Source organism: Pezoporus occidentalis, unplaced genomic scaffold (genome assembly GCF_034315485.1).
Source record: "Pezoporus occidentalis ecotype Australia unplaced genomic scaffold, CSIRO_AGI_Poc_V1 ctg35, whole genome shotgun sequence".
Taxonomy (NCBI): domain Eukaryota; kingdom Metazoa; phylum Chordata; class Aves; order Psittaciformes; family Psittacidae; genus Pezoporus; species Pezoporus occidentalis.
In genome coordinates, this window is record NW_026915483.1 from 7,766,633 (window position 1) to 7,787,626 (window position 20,994).

At 43.3% G+C, this 20,994-nt stretch overlaps 1 long non-coding RNA gene across 2 annotated transcripts in view; it reads right to left on the minus strand.

The window, feature by feature from the left end:
* Positions 1–2,603: 2,603 nt before the first annotated feature.
* LOC134169665 (uncharacterized) overlaps positions 2,604–20,994 on the minus strand; it is a 34,670-nt gene continuing 16,279 nt past the window's right edge. The window contains exons 1-3 of one of the 2 annotated variants that reach the window (XR_009966986.1): positions 14,291–14,770; positions 5,799–6,053; positions 2,604–2,690 (exon numbers count right to left, since the gene is read on the minus strand). This is a non-coding gene — a long non-coding RNA (uncharacterized LOC134169665). Of the gene's footprint in view, positions 2,691–5,798; positions 6,054–14,290; positions 14,771–20,994 lie in introns of those variants that run through there. The other variant, XR_009966987.1, reaches the window with a different exon arrangement.

Below are 20,994 nucleotides of genomic sequence, written 5' to 3' on the forward strand. Positions count from 1 at the left end.
AACTGTATCAAAATGGTCTTCCAGGAAACAGATCTCTAGTTTGAGTCCATTTGCCATAATATATAAATAAATGAAATGTTATTATAACATTTAGGGCAAACTAAATTAATTCTGCTTTAATTCCACATTTACTGAAGCACTGGCTTCCAAAGCTCTGACTCAAGAGTATGACAGCCTTCATATTATACTCCTCAGCAAGGAAAAGAGAAAAGGAGAAAGGACTTGCAGAGAAAGGACTGCAAGAAAAAAAATCCAGTGGGAATGGAAAATTATCAGGAATTGGCAGAGAGACAAACAGACAGAGGTCCCACGAATACAAAGATGAGATGCTAGCAAAGCTCATGCTCCCAACTGTTCAGGACATAAGCTATGCTCCTTCTTCCCTACTACTACTGCTTTGAACTTTACTCCTTGAATGGCCAGCAGTCACCTTATCACCCACTAGTTTTCCATCCAAACATTATTTTTTAAATTTATAGTTAATTTAATACTGAATCCATGTTTTCCTTTAAGAAAATCTTCTTCTTTACCTCTTACTCCCAGATGCATTTATAGTCAGCCTATTCCCTCTCAACCTCCATGTTACCAGTCTGAGTAAGACAAGCTCCTGTAACACACCTCTGTAAGAAAGTTCCTACACTGCTCTTTTCATTCCAAAAGCCCTTTTCTGCTCCTCATCCAAATAATTACACCTTTTGGAACGCAATTCCTAGAACTGCACAAAGTATTCCTAATCAGGTCACAATAAGGCCTCACACAGCAGCTGTAACCTTGCTGAGTCTTTACTAAAGATGCCTTACCAAATACATCCTAAAAACCATAAATCACAGTCTTTTCACAGGTGCCCACATACCTCACTCATCCTGCAAGCAACCATTATATAGCCAATCTTTTTCCCTCCCCATCATCCCAAGATGACAAGTCCCCATATGATAACAGAGTGTTGCTAGAAACGCATTATTTTGCATTTTATGCTACCCAGTTTCCTTTCACTTGCATGACCCTAATCAATAGTGTTAATTAATCCTCCCTGTATTGCATCTAGACCTCCTTAGCATTGCCAATTTTACTTTTGCAAGCTAAGAAAACACTGCCTTAACCCCTCTGCTACCACACACCACAGTAACTCCCTGGCATATACGACACACCGTCACTCTTTCAGCCAGCTCCTTCGCTCCTTTACAGTTTTAATATTAATTGTCATCATCTCAACTTCAAATAATTATTTCCTGTGTGTTAGACGCTCTGCTTAAATCTAGACAGGTCACATCCAATCATTATGACTCCTTCAGCCTCTCCAACACTTTGCAGAGCGCTGACCTGAAGCTACCACTTCTCCCTCTTTGAAAGGAAAGTATTAGCTGTGATAGCTCTATGGTTACAGGGTAGCACCTCTGACAGATTTGGATTCATTAAAATCCCTGGAATTACGCTTAGAATTCATGGGACAACTCTCAATAATCCACAACTGGGACTGCCTGATAATGTTGTATTAAGCGCTCAATGCCCTTCTCCTGCCTTGGGTGTTGTAATTCCTATTGCCCTGTGCTCAATTCCCATCGAGCAGCGTATCATTGCCTTCATGCACATCTTCACCCTCGTTAAACACCAAGGGATGATTCACTTCCTGGGGTGGGGGTAAGGATACATACAGGACAAAGTACAACTATCAGTATCACAAAACAGACAGTCTAACTTGGCTTTCAAATTCAGATGGAAGTACACAAAGAAAGGGAATGCAGACATATAGATACCAAGTAATAGAGGGGGGGAAAACCATCCCACAACCTTGCTGATGGCAGAGGCTGCTGCTTGCTGTGCAAGCCACACATCTAACAGTCTGGACCCCTGCTCCTGTTGACCACAGATTGCAGACCATCTGTTTTCAGAAAAGAAAAGCGAAGGCTGAATCTCATACTTGAGAATACTTCAGCTGCTTCCCTAACAGCCCCAAATGAATAGAAACATATCAGCTGCAAACCCGATGAATAACTACAAACGTGTGCAAGAAAATCTGAAGAACTCTTGACTTGAGGATGCTACAGGTCAAAACCAAGTGTTATTTAATACGTCTACTTTGAAACCATTTCTCACTAAAGCATTAATTTATCACATAAAACCCACAAGTAAAGAGGATTTGTGAAGGTCATAAAATAGAGTGTTTCTGACCTGAGCCATTATTGTACCTATTTGATTTTTCTGTAATAGTAAGGAGAGTCTCTGAATGCACAGCTAAAAGAAGTGTAAGTCAGCACAAGAGCTGGTGGTAGCTGCAGAGAAAAGAAGAAAGACAATCAATAAAAATATTCACTGGGGTCACAATGTTGGAAAAAGCCTCAGCCTGGGATCCCTGCACCTGTAAGGAATTTCTTGAAGATGTAGCTGTGAAGCAAGTGCCATGTGGTGAAAACTCAGCCTATAATACCCTGCTATGTTGAAAGCAAAGCCTTGTAAACAGATGCATATGCTGCAAGTTCAGCTAAGGTAAGAAAGGCTTAAAGGTCAACCCGGAGGGCACAAATTGGGGGTTTGTAAATGATGCTGGGAGATCACAGGAGGAAGAGATTTAGAGAAGCCTGAAGAAATTAATCTGCTGCAGATGGCTTGGATGTTGCAAGCACAGGCAGTATCTCAAGTGCTGAAGTAGTGGTGGCCATCTGTGCAAAATGGGATTCTGATGGGAAGTTCACCTGGAAGCAGACAGTGCCCGTGTGAGCTTTCACCATACATTAAGGATTTTAAATTAAAAAAATAATAACAGCAAAATTGAGAGGGCTTCTCTTAGAGAGAAGGAGATGTATTAGAATTAATTCTTCTTGGTAGGCAAGGTTTGCACGGGGGCACTGCTCCCAAACACCTTAGCACTAGTAATTCATTGTCTGACCTACACAGGACCACACATCTCACATGCCACGCTGAGAAACCCAGATGAGTTGGAAGATGACAGATCTGCTGTTTCCTGGCAGCTTCACACAGATGTTACGTATCTTGGTTTTCTTCCTTGCTGAGGAGAAAAAGAAACTGCAGAACTGCTGCAGAGAACACTGGTGGAACCATCAAATTCCCTCATCCATGTGAGCATTCCTGGGAACACCATCTGTGTACCATGAGATTGCTCCTCTCCAAACAGGCTGATTGAGTTTGCTTCAAGGTTGAAGCAGAACATGCACTGAAAAGCAGCTACAGTAAGGCTATAATTAGTGGTGGCTCCATTCACCCTCTCCAAACAATGGCTGTCCCTGCGTCAGTTCACGTTAAAGCCCACAGGTGAGACTGTGTTTGCCACCCATCTCTGCAGGTAGAACTTGTGCAGATGCATATTGAAGCATTCTCTCTCCTCCCTGATCAACACTTCAGACAGCTGACAACCAACTGTTCCTGCATACTAAACTTAGTCAAAGACATCTACAGAAAGGCCTCTCTCTGTCCCATGGCAGAATTTCTGCCTCCGATATTCCACCATAAAAACAGTGCACAGAGGTGCACTGGGCATTCAAAGATAAACAGCCAGGCCAAGTACAGGAAAGAGGCTTTTTTGCCCTTCACTTTCTTCACTTCTAAATATTTCAGCTGAATTCCCAGTGCCCGAGATGTAGATTTCCATGAGTATTGACATTAGCTCTTGTTTAGAGAGCTCGTATCAAAGGGCATCAGATCTGTTCTGGAAGTGCTGGGAGCAGCTCCTTGTATTTGAGCAGTTACAAGGCAGCCAGAAAGTAGGAAAAAGATGTAGAAAACATGATCAAGATATTGGGAATTCAAACAGCTGAAGGGCAGATCACATGGTGGAACTGCTCAAACATAACAATACCCATATTACCAATACATCACACTGGGTTAAAGGCCCAAATAATAATAAAATCTCTATGAACAGCACCCAGCTAAATGCAAGAGAAAATTATCACAATGAAACTCATTCAATGATTCTTCATTAGGTAAATTCATATCAACTTTGAAAGGATTCACAGAAGGGTAAGTCACAGGATGGTCACCCACCTGCCCTTTCAAGCACACAACAGCCTTCAGATAGTTTGTTAGTAAACTTGTTCAAAATCATCATACCCAGCCAAAACCACTCATCTGCTTCTGGAGAGTTCATTAATGGAAGAGCCCAGGCTGGTTTACTTCACTTCCCTTTTCCATACTTGCATTTTTGCCTTAGCAATCTCTGTTTCCTCTTTCTTATTTTGGTATCTGATAATGAATTGCCTTTTTCATGCTCTGAGATAGAGAAGACTTCTAGCAAAAGCTGCCACTCTTCTGGGCTGTGGAATCCCAATCTTTTTAATCATCATTTAATAAATTCTTAAAGAGACTTCCAAATCTCATTCACATGTTTACCTCTACATTTTTGGGCTTGGCCAACTTTACTTGCAACCTTCCTCATCTTTGGGAAATTAGCCTTTTTAAAGCACTAATACATATATATAAAACTGTGTGGGACTACTCACTCACTACATACAACTTACTGTAGCTCCTTAAAGGACTCAACTCACACTTTCTCTCAGTGTCCAAATGCTTAGGAGTTCATTTTCTCCTTTAAAAAACGTCCCCAGATTCCTCTAATGTATGAAAGCTTTAAAGAAGAGCAGATCCCAAGGCAGATGGGAAACACTCAAACTACATATCTCAGAAGGTGACACTACATTTCTAGGCTTCCTTTATGCTTTTATAACCAACTACCTCATTTTAGTCATCTTACCACACCAATGGCAAAAGTGGCTTTATTTTACACCTGTTGCCATGTACCTGGACAGACGCTGCCTAACCATCATAACTGCAGCCATTCCAGTACGTCTCGATTAGGTTTTGATGGCATGTCAGTGTCCAGCCCCTGCATGGTTTGAACTAGCCGCAGTTCATCAGCTGGTGGGTAACCAGCGTGTCAGGACACGGAGCTTTAGAACTATGATGAAGGCAAAAATAAGAGGGACGGCAGAGAGCCAGCAAACAATATATTGTATGTACTACTCAGCTCCAGACACAGCTGTTCTGGTTAATCTCCATATCCGAATGACTGCAATACACCCAAGCACCTTAATGTAGGGCCAGAGAGCCAGCTGAGCAATGAAGTATTTGGGTAAGGCATATCTTGTTGACCTTAAGCAATCAGCTGGTGACCTGAACCATGAGTTTTATTAGTGTGGTTGTATAATTTCCTTTCTTAATGTTAGCAATTAATTCTAACCAGTTTCCAATGAAAACTGGAATCTCTACCTCACAGCCCACATCATGCTCTTGTGTTGCTCTGGTTTCAGTGGCACAGAGCCATAACCATGGCCATGTCTGCAGCCTTTAGAAGCCCAGTGCAATTTAACAGAAGGGAAGAAATGTCTAAGCGAGGTAGCTGTGTATGTGAGCAGGATCAGACCGGGAGCAGACACACCTAATAACCTCATTAGAAACCTCTGTGGTGGTTTTGAGACTTTAAAAATCTGGCTTAAGCTAGTGTTGCAGCTGGACTGAGATCCACACTGTAAGCCCTTCTCCAGAAGAACGGCACAAGCCCTCATAGTGCTGAAACAACCATGCTGTAATAATTAACATTTCCAACTTTGGCCATGATGACACAGCAAAAGTCAATGTCATATAAACATAAAGCTATATCCATCAGAGAGCATGAACCCCAAGCTACATTTGTAAGTCAGAATTCAAGTTAGAAGCATCATCATACAGGGCTGTCATCTGCTAAGGGATGGCACAATGAGCAGGTTACCCCACATCAGCAAGACTGGTGGCATCTGAAACTCAGCGTCACATCATAACATTAAGTTACACACAGAAGCAATGGGATTTACCTGTTGCACCTATAGAGGTGCGATGGCCCATTCCTGCCTCACAGGGATGATGAGGACAGAAGAACTCATGCTTGCGAAGCACCTGGCGCTGCAATCACACCAGCAGTCCCAGCATCCATCAACATTGGACCAACAGGGCCACAGCCACTGCAAATACACTGCCAAGGGCAACTTAACAGCTAAGCTTTCAGAAGTAGTGTGTCAATCCAAACGCTGCTTCGGACTCCTGGAAAATCACAGCACAACTGCAAAATGCTGTCAAAATAAAACAGAAGTCAGCATAGCCTTGGAGAAGTGAAAGAGAAAGCAAAAATAAAAACTTAATGGCAGAAAAGTAATGGTCACTTTACTCCTTAAATTCAACATTCCTAATTTTAATTAGGATCCAGGGAAATCAAACGTTACAACCATCGGCTTATAGGCTGCAGAAAGATGAAAACCTTCAAAAATTATGTAAATAATAAATCCCCAGGCTGCCAGCATCTTACTGAGTTCCTCCCCATAGATTTCAGTGTATGTCAGTATTGCAGGCATAAAGTTTGTTTTAAAACACATTCTGCAGAAAGTTAGGCTAATTCATTTAGCAATTTAATCCATCAGGGAAGTATGAGTATTTATTAAAAATGGCATTCCTTGTTCCCCATAAACATCGTGACTGAACACTGATGGCAGCACAAAGCAGTGCTGCTGTAAGCAAGGAGCAGTGTTTTATTTCAGTTCAGAGCTGCCTGATAGGTGAGCAGGGATGCACTCGCCTCACAGTATTCACAAATACCTCTGCCGAAGACATAAACCACTATTAAACTACATTCAGCCATGTCAGAGATTTCGCTTTCAGCAGGACCCAACACATTCCTGACACCAGTGTATGCTGTGTCCCAGCTTTGGGTGGCAGTGACAGCCTCAAAGTCCTAACTCCAAGGTGATTTTACTTCTGCACAATCTTCGTGCTTTCTTCGTATAAATACAGATGTTTAAAGCATCTGCAGTGGAAGAAAGAAGTTCCAAAGCACTACCCAGGAATACCCCAGAGGCTGACCCCCACCTTTTCCTGAGACAAAAATGAATTAAATTCTAAAGTATTGAGACTTAAGTTAATCCCATGTTTTGTTGGGTCCCAAGACATGACTTTCCACACTCAATACCGGTAATCTCCTTCCATTTTTAATTAATTTTAATTCAAGACTTTTACTCAGAAAAATGAAAAAAAAAGAAAACCCATTTTTAGTCAATATTATACCTTATTACATATTTCACTGTTTAAACACTCCCAGAAATGTGCTGCAATATGCTAAAACTAACACATTTCATTTCTTCTTCAATCTTGTGTTAAATCTACCACAAAAAGACTGACCTTATTCACACAAGATGAAAACTGAGCCAACAATGGCAGGCATTTATCACTATCGTTTTAAAGCTGCCATTTCTCCTTCCAGTTCCACACACATCCTCACACCATCATAACGTTTCTGAAGCATCATCCGGATTATCCATTGTAAATGTTACACCTCAATGCCGTTTTATGGTTTATGTGGAAATTGTTGGTTGACTTTTTTACCTTCACACTGAGCAGATGTTCATAATGAACCCATACTAAATAGCACCATTACCAGCACTCTATCTGCAATGTGCTTTAATCAAATTGCATTGAGCAGTGGGAGAGAACTTACTGTGCTTCAGTTAATGACAGAAAAGTCTTTCCCACCCTTTCAGCCACCTGGCACTTCATTAGGATAACCAAATGACCACCCAAGCCTCCCGACTCTGCCCCCTCCAGATACAAGCTCTGCTGACAAGGATAAAGCTGCCTCTGCTGAGCTGGTCATCTCCAGAGCTAGGCACTACTGCAAATATTAACATCTTCTGCCCCAAGCGTGGGGCTTTTCCTGGCTTACCTTCCCCAAGGAAGACACTGGGAAGAAGGCACACCTACAAAGAGGGTCCCAGGACACCCCACCGCACACAGAGTCCGAAGGAGAGAATGGCAAGAGTGGCAAACCTTCTATTGTAAGTCTAGGTCCTATTACTTAACTTTTCTCTACATGTACAGCAATTAACAAAGCATCCCTGGAAATCTGCATTCTCCCCAGACCAGTTATTTTTCAACCTGCACTCAAAAAACCCTACAGGAAAATCTAAGGTGACACAGCTGCAGCATGAAGTGTGCGCCCAGGTTTTCCTTCAAGCACTAGAAAAATCACTTGTTCCTTCCTTCGAAGGACTCTGTGCTCAGCAAACGTCCTGCTGAGAGAGGCCGGTGCTTCCCAGCCATCCGGGGGAATTACTGCAGGCAAGCGTGAAGCATTCATCACATGCTAAGTGCCAGTCCATAAAACAAGGGCTGAGCCACGGCTAACGAGCACTTGCAATTAAAGCAAGGTTAATGCTTTAAGATCCAGACTCGTTAATTTCAACAATACACTTTTATTGTCTATAGGTAGGATTTTTGTAAAAATCAGATTCTTTAGTCATGGTTTCTAAATATTGATGCCTTTTCTAACTATCTTTCCTAACAGCCTGTGTTAGCCACGCTCCATAGAGCATCCTTGAAGAAACTGCTTGCTGCTGTTAAACCAACTGCAGGTCTAAAGTTCCTGGGTTCCTCATATATCAGAATGAGTTTTTCTCTATCTTTTTAAAAACTCTGAATTTAATTAAATATTGAGTAAAATGCCACAGCAATCCATCCTGTGCTTTCGAAGGAGGAATTTGGTGATGCACAATTATTTTGTTCACTGAGACAAGCAAGAGTCAATATTTAATGTGCCATGAAGGATTTATAAAGAATGTATCTTGCAGGAGAAATAAATATAAGTAGACATCTTTATCTCTCTGGGTTGATTCAGTGTCCATCTTTGCAGACTTCAAGTGCTTTAATTATGTAGATAGAACAGAAAGAACAAAGAAAGGGCTCAAAGTATTTCAAGGCTCCATATGAATACGTCATGCCAGGATGGATGGTGCATGCCTCCAGTAACGCCAACTAACACAAAGATGCACAAACTGTCATGGGGACCAAAACAGCACTGAAGGAGCTAAAGCAGAGGAATGGTGAGGAATTTGTAGTGACCCCTGCGTGTTGTTTAATGGTTATATTATACAAGAATCAGGAATGGGAAAGGAAGGGGAGGATTTCTCAATGTAAGTGAAATTAGACCCACCTGGTACCACTACCAGAGTCAATTAGCATATTTAATTCTATATATATATAGAATGTTTTTTATAATAAACCATAACAAATAACAACTGTCTGCTTATACAGGAAATGATATGCAATTAATGCAAATACATAATTTGCTCAAAGGGCAATACATCATAAGCTTAGAGTGTACAATTCAGAAGATTTATGGATGGCTGCAGAGCCTCGTGAAGGAGCTTAGCTGCAGGTTTCCCACTTATCTCTCATGCTGGTAATTTACACAATAAACTCTTAATATTAAAGAGTAATTCCATGGGTGGTAAGAAAACATGCTAACTTTCAGTTTCTAATGATTTTTCCTCCCTTTGACCACATAAATAAATGCTAGAAAAATGCCCTCTCTCGCTTTTTAGTACATTTCCCAGTGGTTCAGCAGACCTGGCAAAGCTCTCCAGAAACTGATTCCTAACCAAAAATAGTCCTTGTCCATCAAAAACTTCACCGCATCCCAGTGAGTAGATCTGCTCTGGAAAAAGAACAAACAGGCTTCCTCCAGACTAGAGAGCTGAATCAGCATCATTAAACTGTTGGGATAAACCTCCTATACTAATAAATATATGACAATTGGAAAGATCAGTTGTAAGCTGTGAATTAAGCGGTACCTAATGCCCAATGATATGCTATTGCCAGCAGCAGAGCACCATGTCTTCCAAGACTGATGTGTAGGCAGATGCCCTTAACCTGGCAGAGCTGAGGAAGGACAGCATCACAAGCAGAGCACATATCCCAACCCCAGAAGAGGTGGGAAGCTGTTCTGCAACCTGTGGCTGATGCTGATCTATTGCTGCCTTCATGCACCACTGTTGTGGTTACCCACCTTCCCTTTGGTGCTGAGGCTGCCCCCTCAAGCCACCATACCCTTTCCACCATCTCCATCCCTCCAACTGCTCCATGTCATAGGCATTCACAAGTGCTACCACACAGCAATTTCAATTACCTGACAAATTTGGTGATAACAGCCATTTCTAACCACGTGTTGCCTGTATGCAATAGGTATGTGGGTGCACACAAATGCACACACAATTAGCAGCCACTTTATCAACCCAAAGTGCCGTTCCTGTCTCTCTAGTCCATAGTGGCCCTTGGAGCAGACCCAGTTGATGTGTGGATGAGGCAAAGCAACATCCCAACCAGACTCCTGTGCAACAGCCGCCTCCAGCACACGTCAGACTAGAGCCCCTTGGCAAATACGTGCCTCTGTCAGAGAAAGTCCTGCAGAAATGTTACCACCAGGTTCCTGTTTCAGACTCTTCTGATCAAAAAGCTGCTTTCCACATGACCATGGGCTAGTACAACTCTGCACTCTCCTTAAGGAGCAGGCGGAACACGCTACATGTGGAAAACTGCTTTATGAATTCAGGAGGTTTTGCACCATTAGCAGCTTTCAGCTGGCCTTGGCAAGACGTTTACTATGACAAGATGTTTACTATGGACTTGAGGTTTAATGACCTGGGTCTCACAGCTCTAATCAGAATGGAGGAGCAGGGTAGGTGAGCCAGCTCAGAGGTGACAAATGAGCAGCAATACCTGCAGTTTAACAGCTACGATTTTTCTTTTTTCTTAGTCTTGTTAAAAAATTATTATTTTTGCTGTTACTATTTTTGCTACAATTGTCCTGGCATGGAGTCAGAGCTGCAGGGTATCACGGACAGGAGCCGATCCGCATCCTCACAGAGCACGGCAGGCTGCAGAGGCCAGATTCTGCACTCCGTGTTCATGCAAGCCTGCTATTAAAAATGGATTTTTTTTTTCCTGAATAAGCCCAGAAACGCAGAACCTCCGGCACATAGCAACGACAGCTTTGACACTGTCTTTATATAGGTCATGTTATAAAGGCAGGCACGTACCACTCCGTATGCCATGAGAAAATAGCAATTTTTTGACACACTGCAATAACTTCTGAAGAAACGAATTGCATCCCCCCTTCGCTCCCACCAGCCTGCGAGGCGCTTGACTCCAGATCTGCTGTCAGAAGGAAACCTGATTTCTTAAAAGTAATGATGCTTTTTTGTACTATCTATGCAGTTAAGCACCTCTGTAATGCAGGTTTGTAAAACCTTCACCAAAAATTACCTCCCTTAGCACAGAAACTATTTACCAGATTACAGAACACACTTTAGTTGCATTTTATTTCTGCTCCTCCCTCTCAGTAAATAAAACTAATACAAAATACCTGTTGACCAGGTCAGGAGAGTTTTGCAGGGGCTGTGAGAGGGGACAAAGACGACCCTGTGAGTGACAAAACCCATTATTTCCCCCCAGGATTAAATGTGCAGTGTCATGAGCACATCCATTAACGAGAAGGTAGGTCACCACAGGGGACTGCACGTGTTAACACACCCACAGTGCCCTACTAAATCAGGGAACCCAGATACACTGAGTTTTCAGATCTCCATTTTTCTGCCAACTGCTTTAATTACATTTAAAGGAGCTTCTTAAAACTGAAGAAATCAAACCTGATCTAATCAGCTTAGAGCCATGCCAGATGAAACATACTTCAGGCAATTCTAGACTTAAGCACAACTTGCGTTTAAATAAATGCCTAACTTTATCCATTGCTAGTTAAAGCCTAGCCAAGACACTAAACCCACAATTAAATAAACACACCCAAAACCAAACCCCAACCCCAGCACAGCAGGCATGCGCTTCTCAGTACAAAACTGCACTCACTGGAATTACAAATATACATTCATTTCTACATTTATAGAGTCCAGGCTGTTGTCTCAGACATCTCAAATTACTTGTCAGCACTCTCTGCAGACAGCTGCATGGCTTTTGGAAGCAAAGAGCATTAAAATAGCCAGATTAAATTAAAAATCATCATAATAAAAATCCAACAACCACCACTGAACACTTGCCTTGCTACAGCTCTGTTGAAACCCCACCTGAAACCTACCTATGTTCCCAAGCAGACAGTCCCTCATTTTGTTCATGCTTGTAGAGGCCAACCACACAACCCTCGGGCAATCACTCATCACAGCTAAATGCTCCCATCTGAGAGTCAACAGAGGCCTCTCTGTAAATGTCTGGGACAAGCACATCACCTGCAGAAAAAAAGCAACCACCAGCCCATCTGCAAAGTAGGATTTGAACCTTGAAGAGCACCAGGGGATGAGACTTTGAAAGGGCAGGCTTAAAATCAGACCCATGCATAAGGGTTGTTGCAGATCAGGATGTGAATCCCAAAACTTGTGGGGATGCTTCAGCATTAAACGCTGTACCCTGCAATTCTCTGCACTTCTCTTGGCGTTCCAATGATGTGCTCCAATGAAGTCTGAAGAGCAATACAGCATCACAGTGATTTATTGCCTAAGAGTTCATGGATGGTTAAACTTTCATAAGCCATAATATGGCAGGTCCCAAGCTCCAAGTGAAATTATCAGCTACAAAAGTAATGACTAAGCTTGTGAATAATTTAGACAAGGAAATCAATCAATTCTGCCCTACGTAATAATGCTCAGACCTCAGCTGGCAGCACCAAGACCGCATGTTCATTGCTAGTCCAAATCACCCATCACTGGAGGCTCAGCAGCCAAAAGCAGTTCATTTTACCAGCATTTACTAGATATTTTCTCAAGCAAAACTGGGATGGTACCACAGGAGAAAGTTCTTGGACTTTGGTCTTTAAGGATAACCCTGGGCTGCAGGCTTCAGGATACCACTGCTTCTGGCATGTCCAGCTCGTGAAGCAGGGAGGCTGGATGCTCTGCTCACAGCCTGCGAGAACATGCAGCTTAGGAGGTTTTCACGTTCCATGTGCAATTTCAGCATGCAGCTGAGCAGGAACAACAGCATTTCAGTCTGTTTTCCATGCCATTCCCCAAGGCCCAGGAGGCTGGCAGCTGACTGTGGGACATCGCCGCTACCGTGTGATGATGAGACCTCAGCCACAGGAAAGCGCCAGATGTGCTATACAAGGAAATACATGCTAAAAAGGATTTCTGTCCCACGGTGTTCCTTGTTAGCACATGAGAGAGCTGCACATGAAAAGAAAGATGCTATTTTGTGCATTTCAGCAATGAAAAATGGAAGCCTCAGCAACTTGCTCGAAGTCTCACTGGGAGACTGGAGAAGAGCTGCAGGTTAAACCCAGCTCCACAGCCTAGGAGCAGCTCTTGTTCAGGTCCTCCCCACTGCACAAGCAATGCCTTGGGCTATTCAAAGACATCTGTCCTTGCCTTCAATTAACATTCAAGTAATTTCAAAGAATGGGAGCTCACATTACCCAGACCAAAATATGTATCCTGCTACATATAGTGATGGAAGAACATGAAACTCAACAAAAATCCAGTTTTAAGCTGAAGGTGTAACATCCAAGCAATCCCCTGACTGCTCTGTGGAAAAGCAGAGATCTTCAATGCTACACGGGGCGTCTCAATTGTACAGTATTGCTTCTGCACACAGCCTGTATGCTAAGCAATACTGATAAGGGTATCTATTTTCACATCTTGGGAGAATATCAGTATCTGTCCTTCATGGAAAAAAGTGAATAACTCTTTGCCTGATGCCTGCATGATGAATTTGCAATGGAAAAAGCCTTTCGAGTAGAAGAATTGGCCTCAAGTGAGCCATTAATATCAGAGCGTTGCAGCTATGTCAGATGTTACAATATTCAAATGAATAGAATATTACTTTTTCTACTTAACCAAAATGATTACATACACACAGACCAGGAACAGCACTGCACAGAGCACACTGTGATTTCACCCTGAGGGACCGCTCACCAAGGCATCTCCGAACTGATTGCTGCAGACTGCAAAGACCAGCAGCGCACTTCCCCATAGCACCATGGTGGCTGGGGTGCAAACACAGACCAAAGAACGGCACCTGTAATGCAGGGCTTTCACCTGAAATTCAACTTAGGATTTAAAAGCCTCTTTCAGGAGTTATTAAAGCAGAAAATTGAATGAACGGACAATGTTACAGCAGAATAACCCTTTATTTGCATAGAATGCTTGACAGTTCCATACCTATCTGCTGGCACATAAACACATGGGTATCTATTAAAGTTTTGCTTGACAGCACAGGTTTGATAACACCAGGTTACCTATTTCTTCACAGCAACTGCTGGAGGAAGGAGCAGAAGAAGCTCTATGGATGTGTGAAGTACATTATTAATAACATAACAATTACAGAAGCTGCAAGCACAACAGATTCCCTGTAACTATTTTTAATGCAATCCTTTTGCTTTTCTAGGCTGTTTCATTGTCAGGAAAAACCAAACTTGTTTGACTTATTATCAGCAAGATCACACAGTGAAATTACAGTAACCTTCAGCTGCTTCAAGTCTCACCTTGCATTATCAGCTACCTGCTTTTGAAGAGCCAGCACCGCAGCACACATTGAGAAGGACAAAAGAACTCCACATCTCTCAACTGCTTCATCATTTGGCCAGACACCAGTAGACATTAAAAGTCAAACACCCTCTAACACCCAGCTGAAGCTGAGGATGAAGAAATAGCTGCTGGGATTGTAACTCACCCCATCTGTGGGTCTGTTCTGCTGGGAACCGAGCTGCCTCACAGCTATAGCTGTACCCCTGTGTGCAGGTGCTGCCCTGCTACAGCTTGGGCAGTGTTAAGTGTTTGCTTAATGGGGACCAGATGTGAGATGTAAAGAATCCAGCAGATTCTTTACAGATCACTTGCAGTTTCAGGCTAAAAAAGATACCACCAGGACTGCAATCTGAGCACCGGGGAGGATTTCTCACAGACATCAGGAATGGAGATGCCAGCAAGACTGCTTTTACAAAGTGCATTTAAACACACCTAGGCTTCCTATAATTCCTATAATAATATTCCTACATAATCTAAAAATCTTCTGCGAACAGTCAAAGAAAACTTACTTTACATAAGAAACACTGAAAACCCCAGAAAATCCTCCATGTCTGAGCTGCTCGGGGATGCCATTACATTCCCAGGCACAGTCCCTCCCATGTCCTTGCCACATGTGTTGTTTCCATGTGCATCCAAAGACAAAGCAGAACTAGTGTCAGAAGAGGATGCCAAACGTCCAGCTGATGGGCCCTTACCCTGCAAAGCTGCATCCCAGAGAATCACATTTCAGACACCAATGCAGATGTGTAACCCTTTTTGCAACATGACGGGCTGCAATGCCAACTGCCAGATGTGATGTTGCCAGCATAGTCTTCAGGTGCAAAAACGGACAACATGCTAGCGTCACTGACCACCAGCCACCTGCATCTCACCTACCCAGTACAGACGGAAACGCCTGGGGACTCTCAGACTGACATGTATTTTGGGACAGGAGGAGGGTCTGGTTCTTCAGGAACACAGATGCTGCCTGGGTAGATGAAGAGCAGGAGCTGGGTCAGACTTACAACAAACAGCTGGGATTCAGTTCCACGCTAAGAAGGACACTCCAGCACAAATGTTCACATTGCATTATGCACAGTCACAAACGCCTTCACTGAATCAACACCTTTAAGACTCGATATGGCTTCAGGATTTCTGCAGGTATGCCTGTGGGGATTACAGGATAATCCGGGGTAACATTCACGATGATACTCTTACCCATGATGGAGAAGTGCTTAATGACACATTACAGTTTCATTTCTTGAAAAACTGTGAAGCATCAAATATCCCATTCCGAACTGCACAGCAAGAGGTATGAGCCTGTATTTATTTTCTAAAAGGGAGGCTGTTTTTCAATGGGCTGGTAATCTTTAAATCCTTCTGTTTAAAGGACAGAATGTAAGAGAAGTTTAATGACTGGTATGAACCATTACATAAAGGACAGTGGTATAAAATACATGATTTCCAGTGATGATTTCCTTTGAAGCAGAACTCAGGATATGAACTCAGCTCTGCTCAAACACTGGCAGTGGAGTGTGTAATTAATTGTGGTGCTACATTACACTTGACAAAAGGCAGTATGCAAAGCAAGTCCAGCTAAAGCGAACGTTGCAGTCCTTGGGCAAGCTGGCACAACCTGCTGTGGAGGAAGCCATAGTACTTCATGAAGAGTCACCAGAACGCAAATTTTAGATCCTAAAATAAGAACATAAGAAAATTTATTCTGGATTGGCCCTGTGGCCCTTCCAGCACGCTGTTCTGCCTTCAATGGTGGCAACAGAAGAGGCTATTTAAGGACAGCATGTGAGCCAGGCCCTGTTTTATCATCCATACCTGACACAGAAACCAACTTTCAAGATCATTAAAACATCAAATCCTGTCCCAACACCACCCCCCACCCCAACATTTGGTTAGAGTATTTTGCTTTGAACCAAACCACACTGGCCTGGGATAAGCCAAATGAATGAAAGTTAGTGCTTGCTGGGTAAAAAATCCCATTTGCTTTAAAAGATGCTTTAAAGGAGTGACTGCCCCCCCAGTCACCAGTCTATGCCTCACCTAGGCACTGTCCCAGCAGGTGCCCGTGAAGCACTGGCTGCAGGCAGCAATACTCTTCCAGCTGCAGCACTGGCATGCTGTATGCACTCCATGGTTCTCCTAACCACGCATGTCAAAGCTAATGAGAAAACAGGGGAAAACGCAGGAATATGGCACAAGGTTGTCACTGTGGCTGCAAAGAGCATCTTCCAGGAGAGGACAGCAACACCTGGGTGCAGGCAGCCTGGTTCTGCGTGGAGGCAATGAGGGGTCTCCATTACTGAAGTTTGTTTTCCTGAAGAAAACACTGAATGAAGGAGTACCAGGAAACAGTATCTGAAGATGCTGTAAGAAGGTTAAACTCAAACCAAAAATAAAGCCGAAATACTTGTCAATGCTAGTAATTACCAAATCACTTTGGAAAGCCGAGTGTTGTCCACCTTTTGCGGGCTCCAAATGAAAGCTGGCTGCTTTCACTAAAGATCTGTTTTAGTCAGACATAAGCTACTGCAGTCAACAGAAGGGCGGGAGACAGACATGCACTGCCTGTGACACAGGCAGTATCAGAACAGATGATCAGATGGTCCTGTCCAGCCCTAAGCTCTATGAACTTGTATGTAAACCCAGTTTTCATGTTCAGTTACAAGTGACAGAGAACATTCAGTTATTTAACATAGACATCCAAGGAAATTTTGTAAAAACCTGTTATAACTCAGTGAAGAGACACGAGGTCAAGGAAGCAACACAAGAACGCAATAAAAGAGAGTAAGAATTAAATTACTGAAAGCAATTTCTACTTCTCAAGAACTGAGGTAATGACAAAATCATAGGCATGCAGCAATATCACACAGAAGCTAAAGACTCTGATAATACATCTTCATCTTTAATTTCTCTTAGATTTACTAATCTAAATGAGTAAATGCCTGGAATTTGGCCCAGATCAGCATTTCAAGCAGTCATGTTTTTCCTTTGTGTTAGCTGGTGCAGTGCTGTGTTTTGACTTCTAGCCTGGGAACAGTGTTGGTGAAGCCGATGTTTTCGGTTGTTGCTAAGTGATGTTTACCCTGACCAAGGACTTTGTGAGGCTCATGCTCTGCCAGGGAGGAGGGGAAGCTGTGAGGAAGCAGAGACGGGGCGCCTGACCCAGGCTAGCCAGGGAGGCATTCCATACCACAGCACGTCATGGCTGGGGTGGGGGTAACTGGGAGTTACCCGGAAGGACACGGGCTTCCGGGTGGGACTCGTTTCTTGGCCGGTGGTATCGTATTCTCTTCCCTTGTTATTTTCCCTTATCATTGTTGTAGTTGATAGTAGCGGTGGTGATTTGTGTTGTACATTGGTTGCTGGACTGTTCTTGTCTCAACCCGTGGGATTTGCACTCTTTCGATCCTCCTCCCCGTTCCTCCGGGAGCGGGGAAGGGGAGAGCCCCCCGGTGAGGGCGGGGGGGGGGGACACGACGACACACGACCTCGATTGCTGTCAGCTCGGCACCACTCACTGGGAGTGAGTGAACAAGTTGCCTGACTGGGTTTAAACCACGACACAAGCCAAGAAAACCTCAGGCTGCAGAGAGCAGTGGCTCTCAGAGGTGAAGTGTGCATCCCTGAGGAGACATGGAGCAACCACAGGAGGTCAGGAAACAGGAGAAACCCACCTGAAATTCCTTCCAGCCTTCATTCTCACACTTCTCCTGTTTCCTCCTTCTTTATTCTTCTCTTCCCCACTTCCTGCACCCAACTGCTTCTGCTCAAAGTCATGCAAAGCCTGTAATTACTTTGCGGTACTGAGGACGAGCAGGAGAGAAGCTGCAGCACAAGGGCATCCATAGGGGAGTGGGCAGAAGGACGTTCCCACTGCAGTTTGGCAGGCTTAAACTGCAGGAGCTTCTTAGGAATCCACTTCAGAAAGGGGCAATATGGGCAGGATTATCACCCACCACACAAGGCTCCTGGGGACCGGATGTCTTCCAGGAGAAAAGGTACAGGGTGAGCCCTAAGGAGAAAACAGACTTAAAACTGGATTTGGGGTTTCGAAAAGAAAGAATGGACTAGTTTGTTTTATTGGGTAATATCTGAAGGCCTGCAGGTCTGTAGGGCTAAAATATGTGCTGCTACTTCCCCTGACAAATGGTTCCTATTTCCTTCTGAGTTGAGTTTATGCCAACAGTTCATGTACCATAGGGTTAGGCTTCAAAAAAAAGAGCAGGAAAAAAATGGTTTTCCCATGGTTCCTTGAAGACCTATAAAGCATGGGCCAAGATCCACCCATGAATCAAGCTCTTGAGCACTGTGCTCCTCTGAAAATTCATTTGCCATCTGCACCAAACCTGGCCTTAAAAACAGCCAAGGGAGCCATCACTATCACTTGATAACAAACTATAAGCCTTTTATCCCCAGCAGGGATTTAGAGGATCAAGAGTAAAATCGGTTCCTAAGGATGCTAGTCTGAACCCTAATCCGAAACCTAACCTTAACCCTAATGAGAGGCCAGTGATTTACAGCTCACATAAAAGTCACTATAAGCCTTTTGTCTTTAGGGACAGAAGATTTCATCCTAACTGAAGGCTTTCCAAGAAACTGGCTTCTAAGCCCAGAACTGTGATGATCATATTGTCCCTATGCAGACACCCCACAGCACAGATCATAACCTGTGCACCCATGGGGGTACCACCCTTTGTCCTAAATAGCTGAACGCACACTCAAACTCCCCCATCTCCAGCTGTCCCATTTCATAACTAGAAGTCCAGTCTCCATCAAACTCAGGACTCCCTTAGAGCAGAGGTTTACCTGCCAGCAGCCAGCAGTCCTCATCTCCTCCTGGTACCTTCCTTTACACCTTCCACTGCTGCCACTGCTGCCCAGTGAGCCCTGCATGTTGTACAACCGAGCTAAGACCTCACTCCTTTGGACAGCCCAAGCTGACTTAGGCCAGTTCTGTGGTCTCCAAGGAATGGAGCTTTTCCACTTCCCATCTTCTGAACCCCAGCTCCCACTGACCCACAGCCATGTCAGAACCAGCCACCAGCACCCGATCCCTTTGCTGCCATTCCCCAGTTAATCCCTGTGGTCCCGGCAAGAAGCAGTAATAAATATTAGACATCAATACGTGATATTTTCTAAAAGAAATGCATACAAATTCATAAAGCACTCTTCCAACAAATGTTTTCTGTGCCTTTGTGGTGTTTTTATATCCTGCAGCTCAAGTGCCTTTCTAGTGCATCATCCCATATATAATGAAATACCAGACAAGGATACAATACTGAAACAGATGCTTCTACTACCCAAATGAATAATTTCAGCATTAATTCAAAAATCTTTAAAGCAGTCATGAGACTAACATGCAGAGGATTATTAGCCAAGGGAGGAGAAATTTAATGTATGAAGGTAAAACCAATTTTCTTTTGCATGAGCACTACATACTAAACTGAATTTCTACAAGTCTAATATATAGTAGGTATTTTATATTACGGACATGATGGAAACTGTATGTCATACTTAGATTTTGATATCTAAAGCTAATTCATGTAAATGTCACAGTTTTGGTGCCCAAACTAAATTATTCTGAGTTCAAATTTAATAATCAAACCTTTTTTATCAGATGCTGAAAGCTAAGTAGGTAATTGAGTGTTGTAACTAGCTTAACTCAGAGACTTCTGACCATGAAGGACTGAGCTCCTGCAGCCGGTCTGATGCAGAGGAGCTGCCCCGGCCTTCCCTGAAGTCTCTCAGCCAACAGGACTGATCTCCTTCCAGCAGTGTGCTCCCACCCCACTCAGATCTTCAAGAGGATTAAGTTTTATTTAAGTTGTCTCCTTTTCATTCTCCAATCAGATAAAACGCCCACCCAGAGATCTGGGATAAGGATGTGCTGCTTCTCTGAAGGAACCATTTTCTTTCCTCTCCTTATCACCTTTCCCCAGCTGAGTACAAATGCATCATCAGCTGCCCATTAACCCAATCCAAAGTTAAGGGAAGCACTAATGTCAGGTGCTTCAATGGACTCATGTTAGATTCCAGGGAAAGGAGATTTTATGAAAATCAAAGGGATGGTGTTATTGGTGAAGAAGGATGGTGATGCTCTGCCACCACACAGCCCTTCCATTGCCATCCCAGTTGCATCCCTGCTCAATGCCAAGCAAGTTTCTTCATCAAAGTAAAGAGTAATGGCTCTGACAAATCATCCAATAGCCAGAGAAGAGCATTAGGCACAAGGACACTCCCTGCCCTCTGTACTTTGATGAGGGACCAGAATTACAAAATGTTTTTGATTATTGGCTGCTGTCAATCAATGACAGACACAATTAGAACGACACCAAGGATAGCATGTGGTCACCAAGAGAAATTATAAGGATTTTTACATACCAGCACAGCAATAAATATATTATGGACCTCATATTCAAGGATACCTTATTAACTTGGTAGTCTATGCAGCAGTAAACATGAAATGGCACTGAAAGAGAAATGTAATCTCCATGGATCTCCTCCTTCCCACAAAATTCTACTTCAGCATTGATTTTTTCATGTTGAACAAACATACCATGAGGCTGAAATGAGACAAGTGGATTCACTTGGAGCCCTCTTCTGCTAAAGAAATTTCAAGAAAGAAGACAAGAGTGCCCTATAATTACAGACCCAGGATTAAGCC